This window comes from Lissotriton vulgaris, chromosome 4_1 (assembly GCF_964263255.1).
Source record: "Lissotriton vulgaris chromosome 4_1, aLisVul1.2, whole genome shotgun sequence".
Classification (NCBI taxonomy): domain Eukaryota; kingdom Metazoa; phylum Chordata; class Amphibia; order Caudata; family Salamandridae; genus Lissotriton; species Lissotriton vulgaris.
Genome location: NC_141691.1, coordinates 1,300,911,758 through 1,300,932,164, shown reverse-complemented (window position 1 = coordinate 1,300,932,164; position 20,407 = coordinate 1,300,911,758). Strand labels below are relative to the sequence as shown.

Genomic DNA, 20,407 nt, shown 5'->3' with positions numbered 1-20,407 from the left:
TGTGTGGCCGCCCCTCACAAGTGAGGGGGTAGTTCTGGTTTAGGGATCTGACACCGGTTACGACCTTGCCGTTGGCCCTTAACGTTAGGATGTACAATTTCAATTTAAGAATGTTTTGTAGGATGTTAGTATCGGCTAGGAGAACCTTTGTATTAGAAATATGTTAAGGTCAGCCAAAACATTGTTATATGGAAATGAAATTGTACATGATATGAAACTGTTATTTTAATGTTTTAATTTTGTTTCATATTTTAATAAATACGGCCGGGAGGGTAACTCCCTCCCGCCTTCCAAAAGTTCAGAAATGTTTCCGTATTCCCATTCTTGGGGATTGTGTTGAGAGGGGGTGGCGGGTATCTCAGCCATATGATATAGTTGTAGAATTAATTATTATTCTGAAAGCTCCTGGAATATGTATTAATGGTTCTAAGTTCTAACGCTAAGTAACTACATCTCTTATTTATTGCAATTTATTGAGGTCATTTTTGTTTTGTCTTGTTGATGAAATATAAAGTATGAACGATAGTATGAATGTAAACAGCTGAATATAAGCTTTCCAACTATCCCGGGTTAACAATCGGTAGCACTTCATCATCTGCTATTTCTTCAATAGTATGCTATATATTTATTGAGCCTATTAGTTTAGTCTTTAGAGCATAAAGTTAAAAATGCCAAGGACATACTTTCAATCAGTCTCCAAGCCAATACTTGATGCTCCTTTAATGTTGAAAATAGATGTATTTTCTTCTGTATCATGTGTATGTCTATATTTCCTTTGAGGGGAAGCTGATAGAATGATTAGATGATTTAATTGCATATAGGTGATGAATTGTTATTTATTGCTAAAACACATGGAAAAAACGTTAATGGTTCTAAGTTCTAACACTAAGTATGAAAATCTCTTTTGTATTGTAATTTTTTTAAAGTCATATTAGTTTCTTCATGTTGATATTATATATTTATAACTTCATGGTAAACCTCTGAAATTAAGCTTTCCAAATCTCCCGGGTTAACTATCATTAGCAATTCTTCATATGCTGGACTTCCAGGAACTTGTGCAAAATGGCCTGTTAGCTCAGATGGTTAGAGCTTGGTGCTAATAAAGCCAAGGTCAGAGGTTCGATCCCTGTACAGGCCAAGTTTAATTGTTTCAAAAAAGATTAATTTTTATTGTGTCTCATTTTTGACTGTTTATCACCTTGGATCAAACGCTGCTTGAAGGATTGGATGAATACACTTGATATAGTTGTAGAAATAATTAATATTCTGAAAGCTCCTGGAATATCTATTAATGGTTCTAAGTTCTAACGCCAAGTAACTAAATCTCTTATTTATTGCAATTTTTTGAGGTCATTTTTGTTTTGTCTTGTTGATGAAATATAAAGATAGTATGAATGTAAACAGCTGAATATAAGCTTTCCAACTATCCCGGGTTAACAATCGGTATCACTTCATCATCTGCTATTTCTTCAATAGTATGCTATATATTTATTGAGCCTATTAGTTTAGTCTTTAGAGCATAAAGTTAAAAAATGCCAAGGACATACTTTCAATCAGTCTCCAAGCCAATAGTTGATGCTCCTTTCATGTTGAAAATAGATGTATTTTCTTCTGTATCATGTGTATCTCTATATTTATTTTGAGGGGAAGCTGATAGAATGATTAAATGAATCAATTGCATATAGGTGATGAATTGTTATTTATTGCTAAAACACATGAAAAAAGCATTCATAGTTTCAAGTTCTAACACTAAGTATGAAAATCTCTTTTGTATTGTAATTTTTTTAAAGTCATATTAGTTTCTTCATGTTGAATGTAAACAGCTGAATATAAGCTTTCCAACTATCCCGGGTTAACAATCGGTAGCACTTCATCATCTGCTATTCCTTCAATAGTATGCTATATATTTAATGAGCCTAGTAGTTTAGTCTTTAGAGCATAAAGTTAAAAATGCCAAGGACATGCTTTCAATCAGTCTCCAAGCCAATACTTGATGCTCCTTTAATGTTGAAAATAGATGTATTTTCTTCTGTATCGTGTGTATCTCTATATTTCCTTTGAGGGGAAGCTGATAGAATGATTAAATGAGTCAATTGCATATAGGTGATGAATTGTTATTTATTGTTAAAACACATGGAAAAAACATTATTGGTTCTAAGTTCTAACACTACGTATGAAAATCTCTTTTGTATTGTAATTTTTTTAAAGTCATATTAGTTTCTTCATGTTGATATTATATATTTATAACTTCATGGTACACCTCTGAAATTAGGCTTTCCAAATCTCCCTGGTTAACTATCATTAGCTCTTCTTCATATGCTGAACTTCCAGGAATTTGAGCACAATAGCCTGTTAGCACAGATGGTTAGAGCTTGGTGCTAATAATGCCAAGGTCACAGGTTCGATCCGTGTACAGGCCAAGTTTAATTGTTTGAAAAAATATTAATTTTTCTTGTGTCTCATTTTTGACTGTTTATCACCTTGGATCAAACGCTGCTTGAAGGATTGGATGAATACATTTTATATAGTTGTAGAATTAATTATTATTCTGAAAGCTCCTGGAATATCTATTAATGGTTCTAAGTTCTAACGCCAAGTAACTACATCTCTTATTTATTGCAATTTATTGAGGTCATTTTAGTTTTGTCTTGTTGATGAAATATAAAGATAGTATGAATGTAAACAGCTGAATATAAGCTTTCCAACTATCCCGGGTTAACAATCGGTAGCACTTCATAATCTGCTATTTCTTCAATAGTATGCTATATATTTATTGAGCCTATTAGTTTAGTCTTTAGAGCATAAAGTTAAAAATGCCAAGGACATACTTTCAATCAGTCTCCAAGCCAATACTTGATGCTCCTTTAATGTTGAAAATAGATGTATTTTCTTCTGTATCATGTGTATGTCTATATTTCCTTTGAGGGGAAGCTGATAGAATGATTAGATGATTCAATTGCATATAGGTGATGAATTGTTATTTATTGCTAAAACACATGGAAAAAACATTAATGGTTCTAAGTTCTAACACTAAGTATGAAAATCTCTCTTGTATTGTAATTCTTTTAAAGTCATATTAGTTTCTTCATGTTGATATTATATATTTATAACTTCATGGTAAACATCTGAAATTAAGCTTTCCAAATCTCCCGGGTTAACTATCATTGGAACTTCTTCATATGCTGGACTTCCAGCAATTTGTGCAAAATGGCCTGTTAGCTCAGATGGTTAGAGCGTGCTGCTAATAACGCCAAGGTCACAGGTTCGATCCCTGTACAGGCCAAGTTTAATTGTTTAAAAAAAGATTAATTTTTCTTGTGTCTCATTTTTGACTGTTTATCACCTTGGATCAAACGCTGCTTGAAGGATTGGATAAATACATTTGATATAGTTGTAGAATTAATTATTATTCTGAAAGCTCCTGGAATATCTATTAATGGTTCTAAGTTCTAACGCCAAGTAACTAGATCTCTTATTTATTGCAATTTATTGAGGTCATTTTTGTTTTGTCTTGTTGATGAAATATAAAGATAGTATGAATGTAAACAGCTGAATATAAGCTTTCCAACTATCCCGGGTTAACAATCGGTAGCACTTCATCATCTGCTATTCCTTCAATAGTATGCTATATATTTAGTGAGCCTAGTAGTTTAGTCTTTAGAGCATAAAGTTAAAAATGCCAAGGACATGCTTTCAATCAGTCTCCAAGCCAATACTTGATGCTCCTTTAATGTTGAAAATAGATGTATTTTCTTCTGTATCATGTGTATCTCTATATTTCCTTTGAGGGGAAGCTGATAGAATGATTAAATTAATCAATTGCATATAGGTGATGAATTGTTATTTATTGTTAAAACACATGGAAAAAACATTATTGGTTCTAAGTTCTAACACTAAGTATGAAAATCTCTTTTGTATTGTAATTTTTTTAAAGTCATATTAGTTTCTTCATGTTGATATTATATATTTATAACTTCATGGTACACCTCTGAAATTAAGCTTTCCAAATCTCCCGGGTTAACTATCATTAGCTCTTCTTCATATGCTGGACTTCCAGGAATTTGTGCACAATGGCCTGTTAGCACAGATGGTTAGAGCTTGGTGCTAATAACACCAAGGTCACAGGTTCGATCCCTGTACAGGCAAAGTTTAATTGTTTGAAAAAAGATTAATTTTTCTTGTGTCTCATTTTTGACTGTTTATCACCTTGGATCAAACGCTGCTTGAAGGATTGGATGAATACATTTGATATAGTTGCAGAATTAATTATTATTCTGAAAGCTCCTGGAATATCTATTAATGGTTCTAAGTTCTAACGCCAAGTAACTACATCTCTTATTTATTGCAATTTATTGAGGTCATTTTAGTTTTGTCTTGTTGATGAAATATAAAGATAGTATGAATGTAAACAGCTGAATATAAGCTTTCCAACTATCCCGGGTTAACAATCGGTAGCACTTCATCATCTGCTATTTCTTTAATAGTATGCTATATATTTATTGAGCCTATTAGTTTAGTCTTTAGAGCATAAGGTTAAAAATGCCAAGGACATACTTTCAATCAGTCTCCAAGCCAATACTTGATGCTCCTTTAATGTTGAAAATAGATGTATTTTCTTCTGTATCATGTGTATGTCTATATTTCCTTTGAGGGGAAGCTGATAGAATGATTAGATGATTCAATTGCATATAGGTGATGAATTGTTATTTATTGCTAAAACACATGGAAAAAACATTAATGGTTCTAAGTTCTAACACTAAGTATGAAAATCTCTCTTGTATTGTAATTCTTTTAAAGTCATATTAGTTTCTTCATGTTGATATTATATATTTATAACTTCATGGTAAACATCTGAAATTAAGCTTTCCAAATCTCCCGGGTTAACTATCATTAGCACTTATTCATATGCTGGACTTCCAGGCAAGTGTTCAAAATGACCTGTTAGCTCAGATGGTTAGAGCGTGGTGCTAATAACGCCAAGGTCACAGTTTCGATCCCTGTACAGGCCAAGTTTAATTGTTTGAAAAAAGATTAATTTTTCTTGTGTCTCATTTTTGACTGTTTATCACCTTGGATCAAACGCTGCTTGAAGGATTGGATGAATACATATGATATAGTTGTAGAATTAATTATTATTCTAAAAGCTCCTGGAATATCTATTAATGGTTCTAAGTTCTAACGCCAAGTAACTAAATCTCTTATTTATTGCAATTTATTGAGGTCATTTTTGTTTTGTCCTGTTGATGAAATATAAAGATAGTATGAATGTAAACAGCTGAATATATGCTTTCCAACTATCCCGGGTTAACAATCAGTAGCACTTCATCATCTGCTATTTCTTCAATAGTATGCTATATATTTAGTGAACCTATTAGTTTTGTCTTTAGAGCATAAAGTTAAAAATGCCAAGGACATACTTACAATCCGTCTCCAAGCCAATACTTGATGCTCCTTTAATTTTGAAAATAGATGTATTTTCTTCTGTATCATGTGTATCTCTATATTTCCTTTGAGGGTAAGCTGACAGTATGATTAAATGAATCAATTGCATATAGGTGATGAATTGTTATTTATTGCTAAAACACATGGAAAAAACATTAATGGTTCTAAGTTCTACACTAAGTAGAAAATCTATTTTGTATTGTATTTTTTTTAAAGTCATATTAGTTTCTTCATGTTGATATTATATATTCATAACTTCATGGTAAACCTCTGAAATTAAGCTTTCCAAACCTCCCGGGTTAACTATCATTAGCACTTGTTCATATGCTAGACTTCCAGGAATTTGTGCAAAATGGCCTGTTAGCTCAGATGGTTAGAGTGTGGTGCTACTAACGCCAAGGGCACAGGTTCGATCCCTGTACAGGCCAAGTTTAATTGTTTGAAAAGAGATTAATTTTTCTTGTGTCTCATTTTTGACTGTTTATCACCTTTGATCAAACGCTGCTTGAAGGATTGGATGAATACATTTGATATAGTTGTAGAATTAATTATTATTCTGAAAGCTCCTGGAATATCTATTAATGGTTCTAAGTTCTAACGCCAAGTAACTAAATCTCTTATTTATTGCAATTTATTGAGGTCATTTTTGTTTTGTCTTGTTGATGAAATATAAAGATAGTATGAATGTAAACAGCTGAATATAAGCTTTCCAACTATACCGGGTTAACAATCGGTAGCACTTCATCATCTGCTATTTCTTCAATAGAATGCTATATATTTATTGAGCCTATTAGTTTAGTCTTTAGAGCATAAAGTTAAAAATGCCAAGAACATACTTTCAATCAGTCTCCAAGCCAATACTTGATGCTCCTTTAATGTTGAAAACAGATGTATTTTCTTCTGTATCATGTGTATCTCTATATTTATTTTGAGGGGAAGCTGATAGAATGATTAAATGAAGCAATTGCATATAGGTGATGAATTGTTATTTATTGCTAAAACACATGGAAAAAACATTAATGGTTCTAAGTTCTAACACTAAGTATGAAAATCTCTCTCGTATTGTAATTTTTTTAAAGTCATATTAGTTTCTTCATGTTGATATTATATATTTATAACTTCATGGTAAACCTCTGAAATTAAGCTTTCCAAATCTCCCGGGTTAACTATCATTAACACTTCTTCATATGCTGGACTTCCAGGAGTTTGGGCAAAATGGCCTGTTAGCTCAGATGGTTAGAGCGTGGTGCTAATAACGCCAAGGTCACAGGTTCGATCCCTGAGCAGGCCAAGTTTAATTGTTAGAAAAAAGATACATTTTTGTTGTGTCTCATTTTTGACTGTTTATCACCTTGGATCAAACGCTGCTTGAAGGATTGGATGAATACATTTGATATAGTTGTAGAATTAATTATTATTCTGAAAGCTAATGGAATATCTATTAATGGTTCTAAGTTCTAACGCCAAGTTACTAAATCTCTTATTTATTGCAATTTATTGAGGTCATTTTTGTTTTGTCTTGTTGATGAAATATAAAGATAGTATGAATGTAAACAGCTGAATATAAGCTTTCCAACTATCCCGGGTTAACAATCGGTAGCACTTCATCATCTGCTATTTCTTCAATAGTATGCTATATATTTATCGAGCCTATTAGTTTAGTCTTTAGAGCATAAAGTTAAAAATGCCAAGGACATACTTTCAATCAGTCTCCAAGCCAATACTTGATGCTCCTTTAATGTTGAAAATAGATGTATTTTCTTCTGTATCATGTGTATGTCTATATTTCCTTTGAGGGGAAGCTGATAGAATGATTAGATGATTCAATTGCATATAGGTGATGAATTGTTAGTTATTGCTAAAACACATGGAAAAAAAATTAATGGTTCTAAGTTCTAACACTAAGTATGAAAATCTCTTTTGTATTGTAATTTTTTTAAAGTCATATTAGTTTCTTCATGTTGATATTATATATTTATAACTTCATGGTAAACCTCTGAAATTAAGCTTTCCAAATCTCCCGGGTTAACTATCATTGGCACTTCTTCATATGCTGGACTTCCAGCAATTTGTGCAAAATGGCCTGTTAGCTCAGATGGTTAGAGCGTGCTGCTTATAACGCCAAGGTCACAGGTTCGATCCCTGTACAGGCCAAGTTTAATTGTTTAAAAAAAGATTAATTTTTCTTGTGTCTCATTTTTGACTGTTTATCACCTTGGATCAAACGCTGCTTGAAGGATTGGATGAATACATTTGATATAGTTGTAGAATTAATTATTATTCTGAAAGCTCCTGGAATATCTATTAATGGTTCTAAGTTCTAACGCCAAGTAACTAAATCTCTTATTTATTGCAATTTATTGAGGTCATTTTTGTTTTGTCTTGTTGATGAAATATAAAGATAGTATGAATGTAAACAGCTGAATATAAGCTTTCCAGCTATCCCGGGTTAACAATCCGTAGCACTTCATCATCTGCATTTCCTTCAATAGTATGCTATATATTTAGTGAGCCTAGTAGTTTAGTCTTTAGAGCATGAAGTTAAAAATGCCAAGGACATGCTTTCAATCAGTCTCCAAGCCAATACTTGATGCTCCTTTAATGTTGAAAATAGATGTATTTTCTTCTGTATCATGTGTATCTCTATATTTCCTTTGAGGGAAAGCTGATAGAATGATTAAATTAATCAATTGCATATAGGTGATGAATTGTTATTTATTGCTAAAACACATGGAAAAAACATTAATAGTTCTAAGTTCTATCACTAAGTATGAAAATCTCATTTGTATTGTAATTTTTTTAAAGTCATATTAGTTTCTTCATGTTGATATTATATATTTATAACTTCATGGTAAACCTCTTAAATTAAGCTTTCCAAATCTCCCGGGTTAACTATCATTAGCACTTATTCATATGCTGGACTTCCAGGCAAGTGTGCAAAATGACCTGTTAGCTCAGATGGTTAGTGCGTGGTGCTAATAACGCCAAGGTCACAGTTTCGATCCCTGTACAGGCCAAGTTCAATTGTTTGAAAAAAGATTAATTTTTCTTGTGTCTCATTTTTGACTGTTTATCACCTTGGATCAAACGCTGCTTGAAGGATTGGATGAATACATATGATATAGTTGTAGAATTAATTATTATTCTAAAAGCTCCTGGAATATCTATTAATGGTTCTAAGTTCTAACGCCAAGTAACTAAATCTCTTATTTATTGCAATTTATTGAGGTCATTTTTGTTTTGTCCTGTTGATGAAATATAAAGATAGTATGAATGTAAACAGCTGAATATATGCTTTCCAACTATCCCGGGTTAACAATCAGTAGCACTTCATCATCTGCTATTTCTTCAATAGTATGCTATATATTTAGTGAACCTATTAGTTTTGTCTTTAGAGCATAAAGTTAAAAATGCCAAGGACATACTTACAATCCGTCTCCAAGCCAAAAACTTGATGCTCCTTTAATTTTGAAAATAGATGTATTTTCTTCTGTATCATGTGTATCTCTATATTTATTTTGAGGGGAAGCTGATAGAATGATTAAATGAAGCAATTGCATATAGGTGATTAATTGTTATTTATTGCTAAAACACATGGAAAAAACACTAATGGTTCTAAGTTCTAACACTAAGTATGAAAATCTCTCTCGTATTGTAACTTTTTTTAAAGTCATATTAGTTTCTTCATGTTGATATTATATATTTATAACTTTATGGTAAACCTCTGAAATTAAGCTTTCCAAATCTCCCGGGTTAACTATCATTAGCACTTCTTCATATGCTGGACTTCCAGGAATTTGGGCTAAATGGCCTGTTAGCTCAGATGGTTAGAGTGTGGTGCTAATAACGCCAAGGTCACAGGTTCGATCCCTGTACAGGCCAAGTTTAACTGTTAGAAAAAAGATTAATTTTTGTTGTGTCTCATTTTTGACTGTTTATCACCTTGGATCAAACGCTGCTTGAAGGATTGGATGAATACATTTGATATAGTTGTAGAATTAATTATTATTCTGAAAGCTAATGGAATATCTATTAATGGTTCTAAGTTCTAACGCCAAGTTACTAAATCTCTTATTTATTGCAATTTATTGAGGTCATTTTTGTTTTGTCTTGTTGATGAAATATAAAGATAGTATGAATGTAAACAGCTGAATATAAGCTTTCCAACTATCCCGGGTTAACAATCGGTAGCACTTCATCATCTGCTATTTCTTCAATAGTATGCTATATATTTATCGAGCCTATTAGTTTAGTCTTTAGAGCATAAAGTTAAAAATGCCAAGGACATACTTTCAATCAGTCTCCAAGCCAATGCTTGGAAGAGCCGATTTCATCACGCTAGGCATCAGAGGCACTTGTGTTCAATAGTGCTCGAATTCATGCTGTGTTTAATGTATTTTTAAAATTTCCCGTTTTTGTCACCGATCATTTTAAAACTCACTCGAAATCCACTGTAATTCCATGCTTCTAATAGATGTTGTCTAGATTAATTTGCACGTAACATTTACCAGCGCTACCACCATATACCCAGCTGACATCTTGGGTGGGAGGTAGAGACTTGTGGCGCCGCCATTTGCCGAGCGCTCTAGTGCTCAGGCCGGCGCACGAGGGGTGCATAAAAAGCTGCTATGAACACGCGCAGCGGTAACGCGCAGCGGGAGCGCCGTAGTAGAGCCGGAGTCGAGCCAGAGTCCGGCCCGTCTGCGCCAGTCCGCGCCTCGGACGGGCTAACGGCGAGGTATGCTGTTCCAACAGCCACACGTAAGATTTACACAAGACAGGAGCTACTTTCCCTACATAATGCGCCTGTATGTGATAGACATAAATTAGATCCCTCTGTGTGGACTGGCCCTGCCATCTGTCAGCACTGTGGTAATACTTTCACCTGGATACAAACTTCTGATATGACTCCTAGAGGGAAACTCCTATCCGGAGGCCTAATAAACGCTAGATCAATGCCTAAACATGCTCAGGATATATATGATCTTATACTTGAGGAAAAATTGGATCTACTATGCATTACTGAGACATGGCTGAAACTAGGCTGCACCCCAGATGTGGTACAAGCTCTGCCTCTGGGTTATACCATTCTTAGGAAAGATAGAGGAGAAGATAAACGGGGAGGGGGAGTGGCTGTCATCTACAGGGACACTCTTTCATGCTCAGTGTTAGAGCTACAGGATCTTAAAGAAGCTGAAGGAATGGGTTTTTGCATAAAAATTAATGACACCTTCACTTTTGCTGGTGCAGTAATTTATAGACCACCAGGATCTTGTAAAGCTTTCTTAGAAACAATAGGAGAAGCACTCAGTCCTTTGGTACTAAAGTACTCTAACTTCACGGTCATGGGGGATGTAAATATTCATTTAGAAAATAGATCAGATAACGCTGCTGTATCATTTAGGGAGACCATGGAAGTTCTTGGCTTAGTGATCAATGGTAACCAGTCCACTCACGATGCAGGACACATGCTTGACTGTATCGCGACTAACATAAGTACCTTAAGATGTGAACAACCTAAACCTCAGGTATGGACAGATCACGCGCTTATACCGTTCACTCTAACGCTTGAACATAACAAGAAATGTAAAAATCATAATCAGCAATTTCAGTCCACCCATGAAGAATGGAAGGAACTAATAGCACACCCAGACCTCACTAGATGGGCAATGGAATGTAGACCTAATAAGATAGGATCTTTGAATACGGACCCTAATACGTTCAAGGAATGGATGAACGTACTAAAAAGAACGGGGGGGCAGGGAAACAAGAGGAAGACCAAAGGCAAAAAAAAGAAGCAGTCAGCCCCATGGTTTAACCAAGACCTTAAAACAAGACAAGGAGAACTACGCAGAGCAGAGCGCAGATGGCGTAAGAACTACTGCATGTTAGAACGCACTAAATATAACGCTACCAGGAAAAAATACCATGAACATATTAAGTTGGCAAAAAAAACCTATTACTGTAAGGCAGTCGAGGCTGCAAATAATAAACAGAAAACCATCTTCAACATCGTTAGGGGTTTTAATAAACCTGACTTCCTAACACAAGAAATCCCGCCCTCAGAGACTCTGTGCGAGGCCATTGCCGACTACTTTGAAGCTAAAGTACAAGGCCTGACCAGGGACTTTGTAATTCCTAACCAGATTAGTGATGAAGCTAATGGAAAGAAGAGACTGGTAGAGAAACAATTGACGAGCTTCCAACCTGTCAGCTTAGAGGAATCTCGACAGACTATTCTCCGCACCAAATCGGGTTCTCCATTTGATCCCTGCCCTATTAAACTTCTGCACCTTATTGTGGAGGTCGCTAACCCTGTCATTAATGACATTGTAAACAACTCCCTGGCCACAGCCAATGTCCCCTCAGAGTGGAAAATAGCGGCAGTGAGACCCCTTCAAAAGAAACAGCTCCCTGACCCTACCACATTATCTAATTTGCATCCCATTTCTCTACTTCCTGCTCTTTGCAAAATCACTGAATCCATGGTCAATCAACAACTGACCAGATTCTTAGAAGAGAGTGAAGCATGGCATCCTAACCAGGCAGGTTTTAGAGCACAGCATTCAACGGAGTCTGCCCTTTTGTATACTGCAGATACCATCCGCACAGCCCTAGACCAAGGGAAGAAGGCCGTCCTGATTTTACTAGACCTATCGGCGGCCTTCGATACGGTCTCACATATCATTCTGATAGACCGTCTGAAATCCTTTGGCATCACTGGCGTGGCGCTTGAATGGCTCAAGAACTTCCTGAGTGGAAGGAGACAAGTAGTGACGTTAGGAGAATTTCAATCTAGGGAGAGAAGACTCACGACAGGAGTACCTCAGGGCTCTAGTCTTAGCCCGACATTGTTTAATGTCTACACCGCACCCCTAATTAGCCTGATTGCTTCGTTTGGCATAGAAGCCATAGCCTATACCGACGACACGCAATTGATCCTGACCATGGACAAAGACAACCAAGACTGGGAAGAGAAGCTCAAAGGCTGCCTTACGGCGACCTTTGATTGGATGCGAACTAATCATTTGAAATGTAACACCGGGAAGACGGAGATAATACCGATGGGCTCAAACAACGAATTCATACCCAGACTGTGGTGGCCTGAGAAAGCAGAAATTCCACCTAATACCGCCAACACGGCCCGCAACCTGGGAGTGACTTTTGATAGTAATCTGTCCTTTAAACAGCAAGCACTGAAAGTGGCAGGTACATGCTTTGGTGTTATAAAGAGTCTGAGAAAGTTCTTCGATCTCCTTCCCTTGGAAGCCAGGAAAACAGTGGTGGTCGCACTGGTTACATCTCATCTAGATTACTGTAACGGACTATATGCAGGCACCAACAAGGAGGTCACCCACAGGCTCCAAATGGTCCAGAATTCGGCGGCTAAACTCATATTAAAGTGGCCCAGAAGATCGTCAGCGACAGAAGCCCTTAAAACTCTACACTGGCTACCTATCATTAAAAGAATTCTATTCAAAATATTGCTCATCACCTTCAGAGCATTTCATCAACGTGGACCACTGTATCTGCGGAAAAAATTCACCAGATATCACCCAACTCGAATTCTCCGCTCGTCCAATGCCAATCTTCTGGCAGTTCAACCATTCAGGCTTAAGACTCGTGGAGGCAAATCCTTTGCGATATTAGGTGCAAAAGCATGGAACACCCTTCCTCCCCGCATGAGAGCGCTGGACAAAGAAACTGAATTCAGGAAGCAACTAAAAACCTGGATCTTCACTCTTCCAGACACTATCGCCAGATCCCTAGTGTAAGATTCCTATCTCATCAGCTACACAAGTGGGCGCCAAGATGCTCTTTGGAGCGATAGTTGCGCTGTACAAATAAATCTTTACATTACAATACTTGATGCTCCTTTAATGTTGAAAATAGATGTAATTTCTTCTGTATCATGTGTATGTCTATATTTCCTTTGAGGGGAAGCTGATAGAATGATTAGATGATTCAATTGCATATAGGTGATGAATTGTTATTTATTGCTAAAACACATGGAAAAAACATTAATGGTTCTAAGTTCTAACACTAAGTATGAAAATCTCTCTCGTATTGTAATTCTTTTAAAGTCATATTAGTTTCTTCATGTTGAAATTATATATTTATAACTTCATGGTAAACCTCTGAAATTAAGCTTTCCAAATCTCCTGGGTTAACTATCATTAGCACTTCTTCATATGCTGGACTTCCAGGAACTTGTGCAAAATGGCCTGTTATCTCAGATGGTTAGAGCGTGGTGCTAATAACGCCAAGGTCACAGGTTCGATCCCTGTACAGGCCAAGTTTGATTGTTTGAAAAAAGATTAATTTTTCTTGTGTCTCATTTTTGACTGTTTATCACCTTTGATCAAACGCTGCTTGAAGGATTGGATGAATACATTTGATATAGTTGTAGAAATAATTATTATTCTGAAAGCTCCTGGAATATCTATTAATGGTTCTAAGTTCTAACGCCAAGTAACTAAATCTCTTATTTATTGCAATTTATTGAGGTCATTTTTGTTTTGTCTTGTTGATGAAATATAAAGATAGTATGAATGTAAACAGCTGAATATAGGCTTTCCAACTATCTCGGGTTAACAATCGGTATCACTTCATCATCTGCTATTTCTTCAATAGTATGCTATATATTTATTGAGCCTATTAGTTTAGTCTTTAGAGCATAAAGTTAAAAATGCCAAGGACATACTTTCAATCAGTCTCCAAGCCAATACTTGATGCTCCTTTAATGTTGAAAATAGATGTATTTTCTTCTGTATCGTGTGTATCTCTATATTTCCTTTGAGGGGAAGCTGATAGAATGATTAAATGAGTCAAGTGCAAATAAGTGATGAATTGTTATTTATTGCTAAAACACATGGAAAAAACATTAATGGTTCTAAGTTCTAACACTAAGTATGAAAATCTCTTTTGTATTGTAGATTTTTTAAAGTCATATTAGTTTCTTCATGTTGATATTATATATTTATAACTTCATGGTACACCTCTGAAATTAAGCTTTCCAAATCTCCCTGGTTAACTATCATTAGCTCTTCTTCATATGCTGGACTTCCAGGAATTTGTGCACAATGGCCTGTTAGCACAGATGGTTAGAGCTTGGTGCTAATAATGCCAAGGTCACAGGTTCAATCCCTGGACAGGCCAAGTTTAATTGTTTGAAAAAAGATTAATTTTTCTTGTGTCTCATTTTTGACTGTTTATCACCTTGGATCAAACGCTGCTTGAAGGATTGGATGAATACATTTGATATAGTTGTAGAAATAATTATTATTCTGAAAGCTCCTGGAATATCTATTAATGATTCTAAGTTCTAACGCAAAGTAACTAAATCTCTTATTTATTGCAATTTATTGAGGTCATTTTTGTTTTGTCTTGTTGATGAAATATAAAGATAGTATGAATGTAAACAGCTGAATATAAGCTTTCCAACTATCTCGGGTTAACAATCGGTATCACTTCATCATCTGCTATTTCTTCAATAGTATGCTATATATTTATTGAGCCTATTAGTTTAGTCTTTAGAGCATAAAGTTAAAAATGCCAAGGACATACTTTCAATCAGTCTCCAAGCCAATACTTGATGCTCCTTTAATGTTGAAAATAGATGTATTTTCTTCTGTATCGTGTGTATCTCTATATTTCCTTTGAGGGGAAGCTGATAGAATGATTAAATGAGTCAATTGCATATAAGTGATGAATTGTTATTTATTGCTAAAACACATGGAAAAAACATTAATGGTTCTAAGTTCTAACACTAAGTATGAAAATCTCTTTTGTATTGTAGATTTTTTAAAGTCATATTAGTTTCTTCATGTTGATATTATATATTTATAACTTCATGGTACACCTCTGAAATTAAGCTTTCCAAATCTCCCTGGTTAACTATCATTAGCTCTTCTTCATATGCTGGACTTCCAGGAATTTGTGCACAATGGCCTGTTAGCACAGATGGTTAGAGCTTGGTGCTAATAATGCCAAGGTCACAGGTTCAATCCCTGTACAGGCCAAGTTTATTTGTTTGAAAAAAGATTAATTTTTCTTGTGTCTCATTTTTGACTGTTTATCACCTTGGATCAAACGCTGCTTGAAGGATTGGATGAATACATTTGATATAGTTGTAGAAATAATTATTATTCTGAAAGCTCCTGGAATATCTATTAATGGTTCTAAGTTCTAACGCAAAGTAACTAAATCTCTTATTTATTGCAATTTATTGAGGTCATTTTTGTTTTGTCTTGTTGATGAAATATAAAGATAGTATGAATGTAAACAGCTGAATATAAGCTTTCCAACTATCCCGGGTTAACAATCGGTATCACTTCATCATCTGCTATTGCTTCAATAGTATGCTATATATTTATTGAGCCTATTAGTTTAGTCTTTAGAGCATAAAGTTAAAAAATGCCAAGGACATACTTTCAATCAGTCGCCAAGCCAATACTTGATGCTCCTTTAATGTTGAAAATAGATGTATTTTCTTCTGTATCATGTGTATCTCTATATTTATTTTGAGGGGAAGCTGATAGAATGATTAAATGAATCAATTGCATATAGGTGATGAATTGTTATTTATTGCCAAAACACATGAAAAAAGCATTAATAGTTTCAAGTTCTAACACTAAGTATGAAAATCTCTCTCGTATTGTAATTCTTTTAAAGTCATATTAGTTTCTTCATGTTGAAATTATATATTTATAACTTCATGGTAAACCTCTGAAATTAAGCTTTCCAAATCTCCTGGGTTAACTATCATTAGCACTTCTTCATATGCTGGACTTCCAGGAACTTGTGCAAAATGGCCTGTTAGCTCAGATGGTTAGAGCGTGGTGCTAATAACGCCAAGGTCACAGGTTCGATCCCTGTACATGCCAAGTTTAATTATTTGAAAAAAGATTAATTTTTCTTGTGTCTCATTTTTGACTGTTTATAACCTTGGATCAAACGCTGCTTGAAGGATTGGATGAATACATTTGATATAGTTGTAGAATTAATTATTATTCTGAAAGCTCCTGGAATATCTATTAATGGTTCTAAGTTCTAACACCAAGTAACTGAGTCTCTATTTATTGCAATTTATTGAGGTCATGTTTGTTTTGTCTTGTTGATGAAATATAAAGATAGTATGAATGTAAACAGCTGAATATAAGCTTTCCAACTATCCCGGGTTAACAATCGGTAGCACTTCATCATCTGCTATTTCTTCAATAGTATGCTATATATTTAGTGAGCCTAGTAGTTTAGTCTTTAGAGCATAAATTTAAAAATGCCAAGGACATGCTTTCAATCAGTCTCCAAGCCAATACTTGGTGCTCCTTTAATGTTGAAAATAGATGTATTTTCTTCTGTATCATGTGTATCTCTATATTTCCTTTGAGGGGAAGCTGATAGAATGATTAAATTAATCAATTGCATATATGTGATGAATTGTTATTTATTGCTAAAACACATGGAAAAAACATTAATGGTTCTAAGTTCTAACACTAAGTATGAAAATCTCTTTTGTATTGTAATTTTTTTAAAGTCATATTAGTTTCTTCATGTTGATATTATATATTTATAACTTCATGGTACCCCTCTGAAATTAAGCTTTCCAAATCTCCCTGGTTAACTATCATTAGCTCTTCTTCACATGCTGGACTTCCAGGAATTTGTGCACAAGGCCTGTTAGCACAGATGGTTAGAGCTTGGTGCTAATAATGCCAAGGTCAAAGGTTCGATCCCTGTACAGGCCAAGTTTAATTGTTTGAAAAAAGATTAATTTTTCTTGTGTCTCATTTTTGACTGATTATCACCTTGGATCAAACGCTGCTTGAAGGATTGGATGAATACATTTGATATAGTTGTAGAAATAATTATTGTTCTGAAAGCTCCTGGAATATCTATTAATGGTTCTAAGTTCTAACGCAAAGTAACTAAATCTCTTATTTATTGCAATTTATTGAGGTCATTTTTGTTTTGTCTTGTTGATGAAATATAAAGATAGTATGAATGTAAACAGCTGAATATAAGCTTTCCAACTATCCTGGGATAACAATCGGTAGCACTTCATCATCTGCTATTTCTTCAATAGTATGCTATATATTTATTGAGCCTATTAGTTTAGTCTTTAGAGCATAAAGCTAAGAATGTCAAGGACATACTTTCAATCAGTCTCCAAGCCAATACTTGATGCTCCTTTAATGTTGAAAATAGATGTATTTTCTTCTGTATCATGTGTATGTCTATATTTCCTTTGAGGGGAAGCTGATAGAATGATTAGATGATTCAATTGCATATAGGTGATGAATTGTTATTTATTGCCAAAACACATGGAAAAAGCATTAATAGTTTCAAGGTCTAACACTAAGTATGAAAATCTCTTTTGTATTGTAATTTTTTTAAAGTCATATTAGTTTCTTCATGTTGATATTATATATTTATAACTTCATGGTAAACCTCCGAAATTAAGCTTTCCAAATCTCCCAGGTTATCATTAGCACTTCTTCATATGCTGGACTTCCAGGAACTTGTGCAAAATGGCCTGTTAGCTCAGATGGTTAGAGCGTGGTGCTAATAACGCCAAGGTCACAGGTTCGATCCCTGTACAGGCCAAGTTTAATTATTTGAAAAAAGATTAATTTTTCTTGTGTCTCATTTTTGACTGTTTATCACCTTGGATCAAACGCTGCTTGAAGGATTGGATGAATACATTTGATATAGTTGTAGAATTAATTATTATTTTGAAAGCTCCTGGAATATCTATTAATGGTTCTAAGTTCTAACGCCAAGTAATTAAATCTCTTATTTATTGCAATTTATTGAGGTCACTTTTGTTTTGTCTTGTTGATGAAATATAAAGATAGTATGAATGTAAACAGCTGAATATAAGCTTTCCAACTATCCCGGGTTAACAATCGGTAGCACTTCATCATTTGCTATTTCTTCAATAGTATGCTATATATTTATTGAGCCTATTAGTTTAGTCTTTAGAGCATAAAGTTGAAAATGCCAAGGACATACTTTCAATCAGTCTCCAAGCCAATACTTGATGCTCCTTTAATGTTGAAAATAGATGTATTTTCTTCTGTATCATGTGTATGTCTATATTTCCTTTGAGGGGAAGCTGATAGAATGATTAGATGATTCAATTGCATATAGGTGATGAATTGTTATTTATTGCTAAAACACATGGAAAAAACAGTAATGGTTCTAAGTTCTAACACTAAGTATGAAAATCTTTTTTGTATAGTAATTTTTTTAAAGTCATATTAGTTTCTTCATGTTGAAATTATATATTTATAACTTCATGGTAAACCTCTGAAATTAAGCTTTCCAAATCTCCTGGGTTAACTATCATTAGCACTTCTTCATATGCTGGACTTCCAGGAACTTGTGCAAAATGGCCTGTTAGCTCAGATGGTTAGAGCGTGGTGCTAATAACGCCAAGGTCACAGGTTCGATCCCTGTACAGGCCAAGTTTAATTATTTGAAAAAAGATTAATTTTTCTTGTGTCTCATTTTGACTGTTTATCACCTTGGATCAAACGCTGCTTGAAGGATTGGATGAATACATTTGATATAGTTGTAGAATTAATTATTATTTTGAAAGCTCCTGGAATATCTATTAATGGTTCTAAGTTCTAACGCCAAGTAATTAAATCTCTTATTTATTGCAATTTATTGAGGTCACTTTTGTTTTGTCTTGTTGATGAAATATAAAGATAGTATGAATGTAAACAGCTGAATATAAGCTTTCCAACTATCCCGGGTTAACAATCGGTAGCACTTCATCATTTGCTATTTCTTCAATAGTATGCTATATATTTATTGAGCCTATTAGTTTAGTCTTTAGAGCATAAAGTTAAAAATGCCAAGGACATACTTTCAATCAGTCTCCAAGCCAATACTTGATGCTCCTTTAATGTTGAAAATAGATGTATTTTCTTCTGTATCATGTGTATGTCTATATTTCCTTTGAGGGGAAGCTGATAGAATGATTAGATGATTCAATTGCATATAGGTGATGAATTGTTATTTATTGCTAAAACACATGGAAAAAACATTAATGGTTCTAAGTTCTAACACTAAGTATGAAAATCTCTTTTGTATTGTAATTTTTTTAAAGTCATATTAGTTTCTTCATGTTGAAATTATATATTTATAACTTCATGATAAACCTCTGAAATTAAGCTTTCCAAATCTCCTGGGTTAACTATCATTAGCAATTCTTCATATGCTGGACTTCCAGGAACTTGTGCAAAATGGCCTGTTAGCTCAGATGGTTAGAGATTGGTGCTAATAAAGCCAAGGTCACAGGTTCGATCCCTGTACAGGCCAAGTTTAATTGTTTGAAAAAAGATTAATTTTTATTGTGTCTCATTTTTGACTGTTTATCACCTTGGATCAAACGCTGCTTGAAGGATTGGATGAATACATTTGATATAGTTGTAGGAATAATTATTATTCTAAAAGCTCCTGGAATATCTATTAATGGTTCTAAGTTCTAACGCCAAGTAACTAAATCTCTTATTTATTGCAATTTATTGAGGTCATTTTTGTTTTGTCTTGTTGATGAAATATAAAGATAGTATGAATATAAGCTTTCCAACTATCCCGGGTTAACAATCGGTATCACTTCATCATCTGCTATTTCTTCAATAGTATGCTATATATTTATTGAGCCTATTAGTTTAGTCTTTAGAGCATAAAGTTAAAAAATGCCAAGGACATACTTTCAATCAGTCTCCAAGCCAATACTTGATGCTCCTTTAATGTTGAAAATAGATGTATTTTCTTCTTTATCATGTGTATCTCTATATTTATTTTGAGGGGAAGCTGATAGAATGATTAATTGAATCAATTGCATATAGGTGATGAATTGTTATTTATTGCCAAAACACATGAAAAAAGCATTAATAGTTTCAAGTTCTAACACTAAGTATGAAAATCTCTTTTGTATTGTAATTTTTTT

The 20,407-nt window shown here is 34.3% G+C and overlaps 4 non-coding genes across 4 annotated transcripts; all 4 read left to right on the top strand.

Moving 5' to 3' along the window:
• The first annotated feature begins 5,796 nt into the window (after positions 1-5,796).
• On the top strand, positions 5,797-5,870 carry TRNAS-ACU (transfer RNA serine (anticodon ACU)). The gene has a single exon. It is a non-coding gene; the product is annotated as a tRNA-Ser (tRNA).
• Positions 5,871-7,522: 1,652 nt separating this feature from the next.
• TRNAI-UAU (transfer RNA isoleucine (anticodon UAU)) lies at positions 7,523-7,596 on the top strand. The gene has a single exon. It is a non-coding gene; the product is annotated as a tRNA-Ile (tRNA).
• A 10,378-nt stretch (positions 7,597-17,974) lies between these two features.
• On the top strand, positions 17,975-18,048 carry TRNAI-AAU (transfer RNA isoleucine (anticodon AAU)). Its single transcript has one exon. It is a non-coding gene; the product is annotated as a tRNA-Ile (tRNA).
• Positions 18,049-18,837: 789 nt separating this feature from the next.
• On the top strand, positions 18,838-18,911 carry TRNAI-AAU (transfer RNA isoleucine (anticodon AAU)). Its single transcript has one exon. It is a non-coding gene; the product is annotated as a tRNA-Ile (tRNA).
• Positions 18,912-20,407: the final 1,496 nt, after the last annotated feature.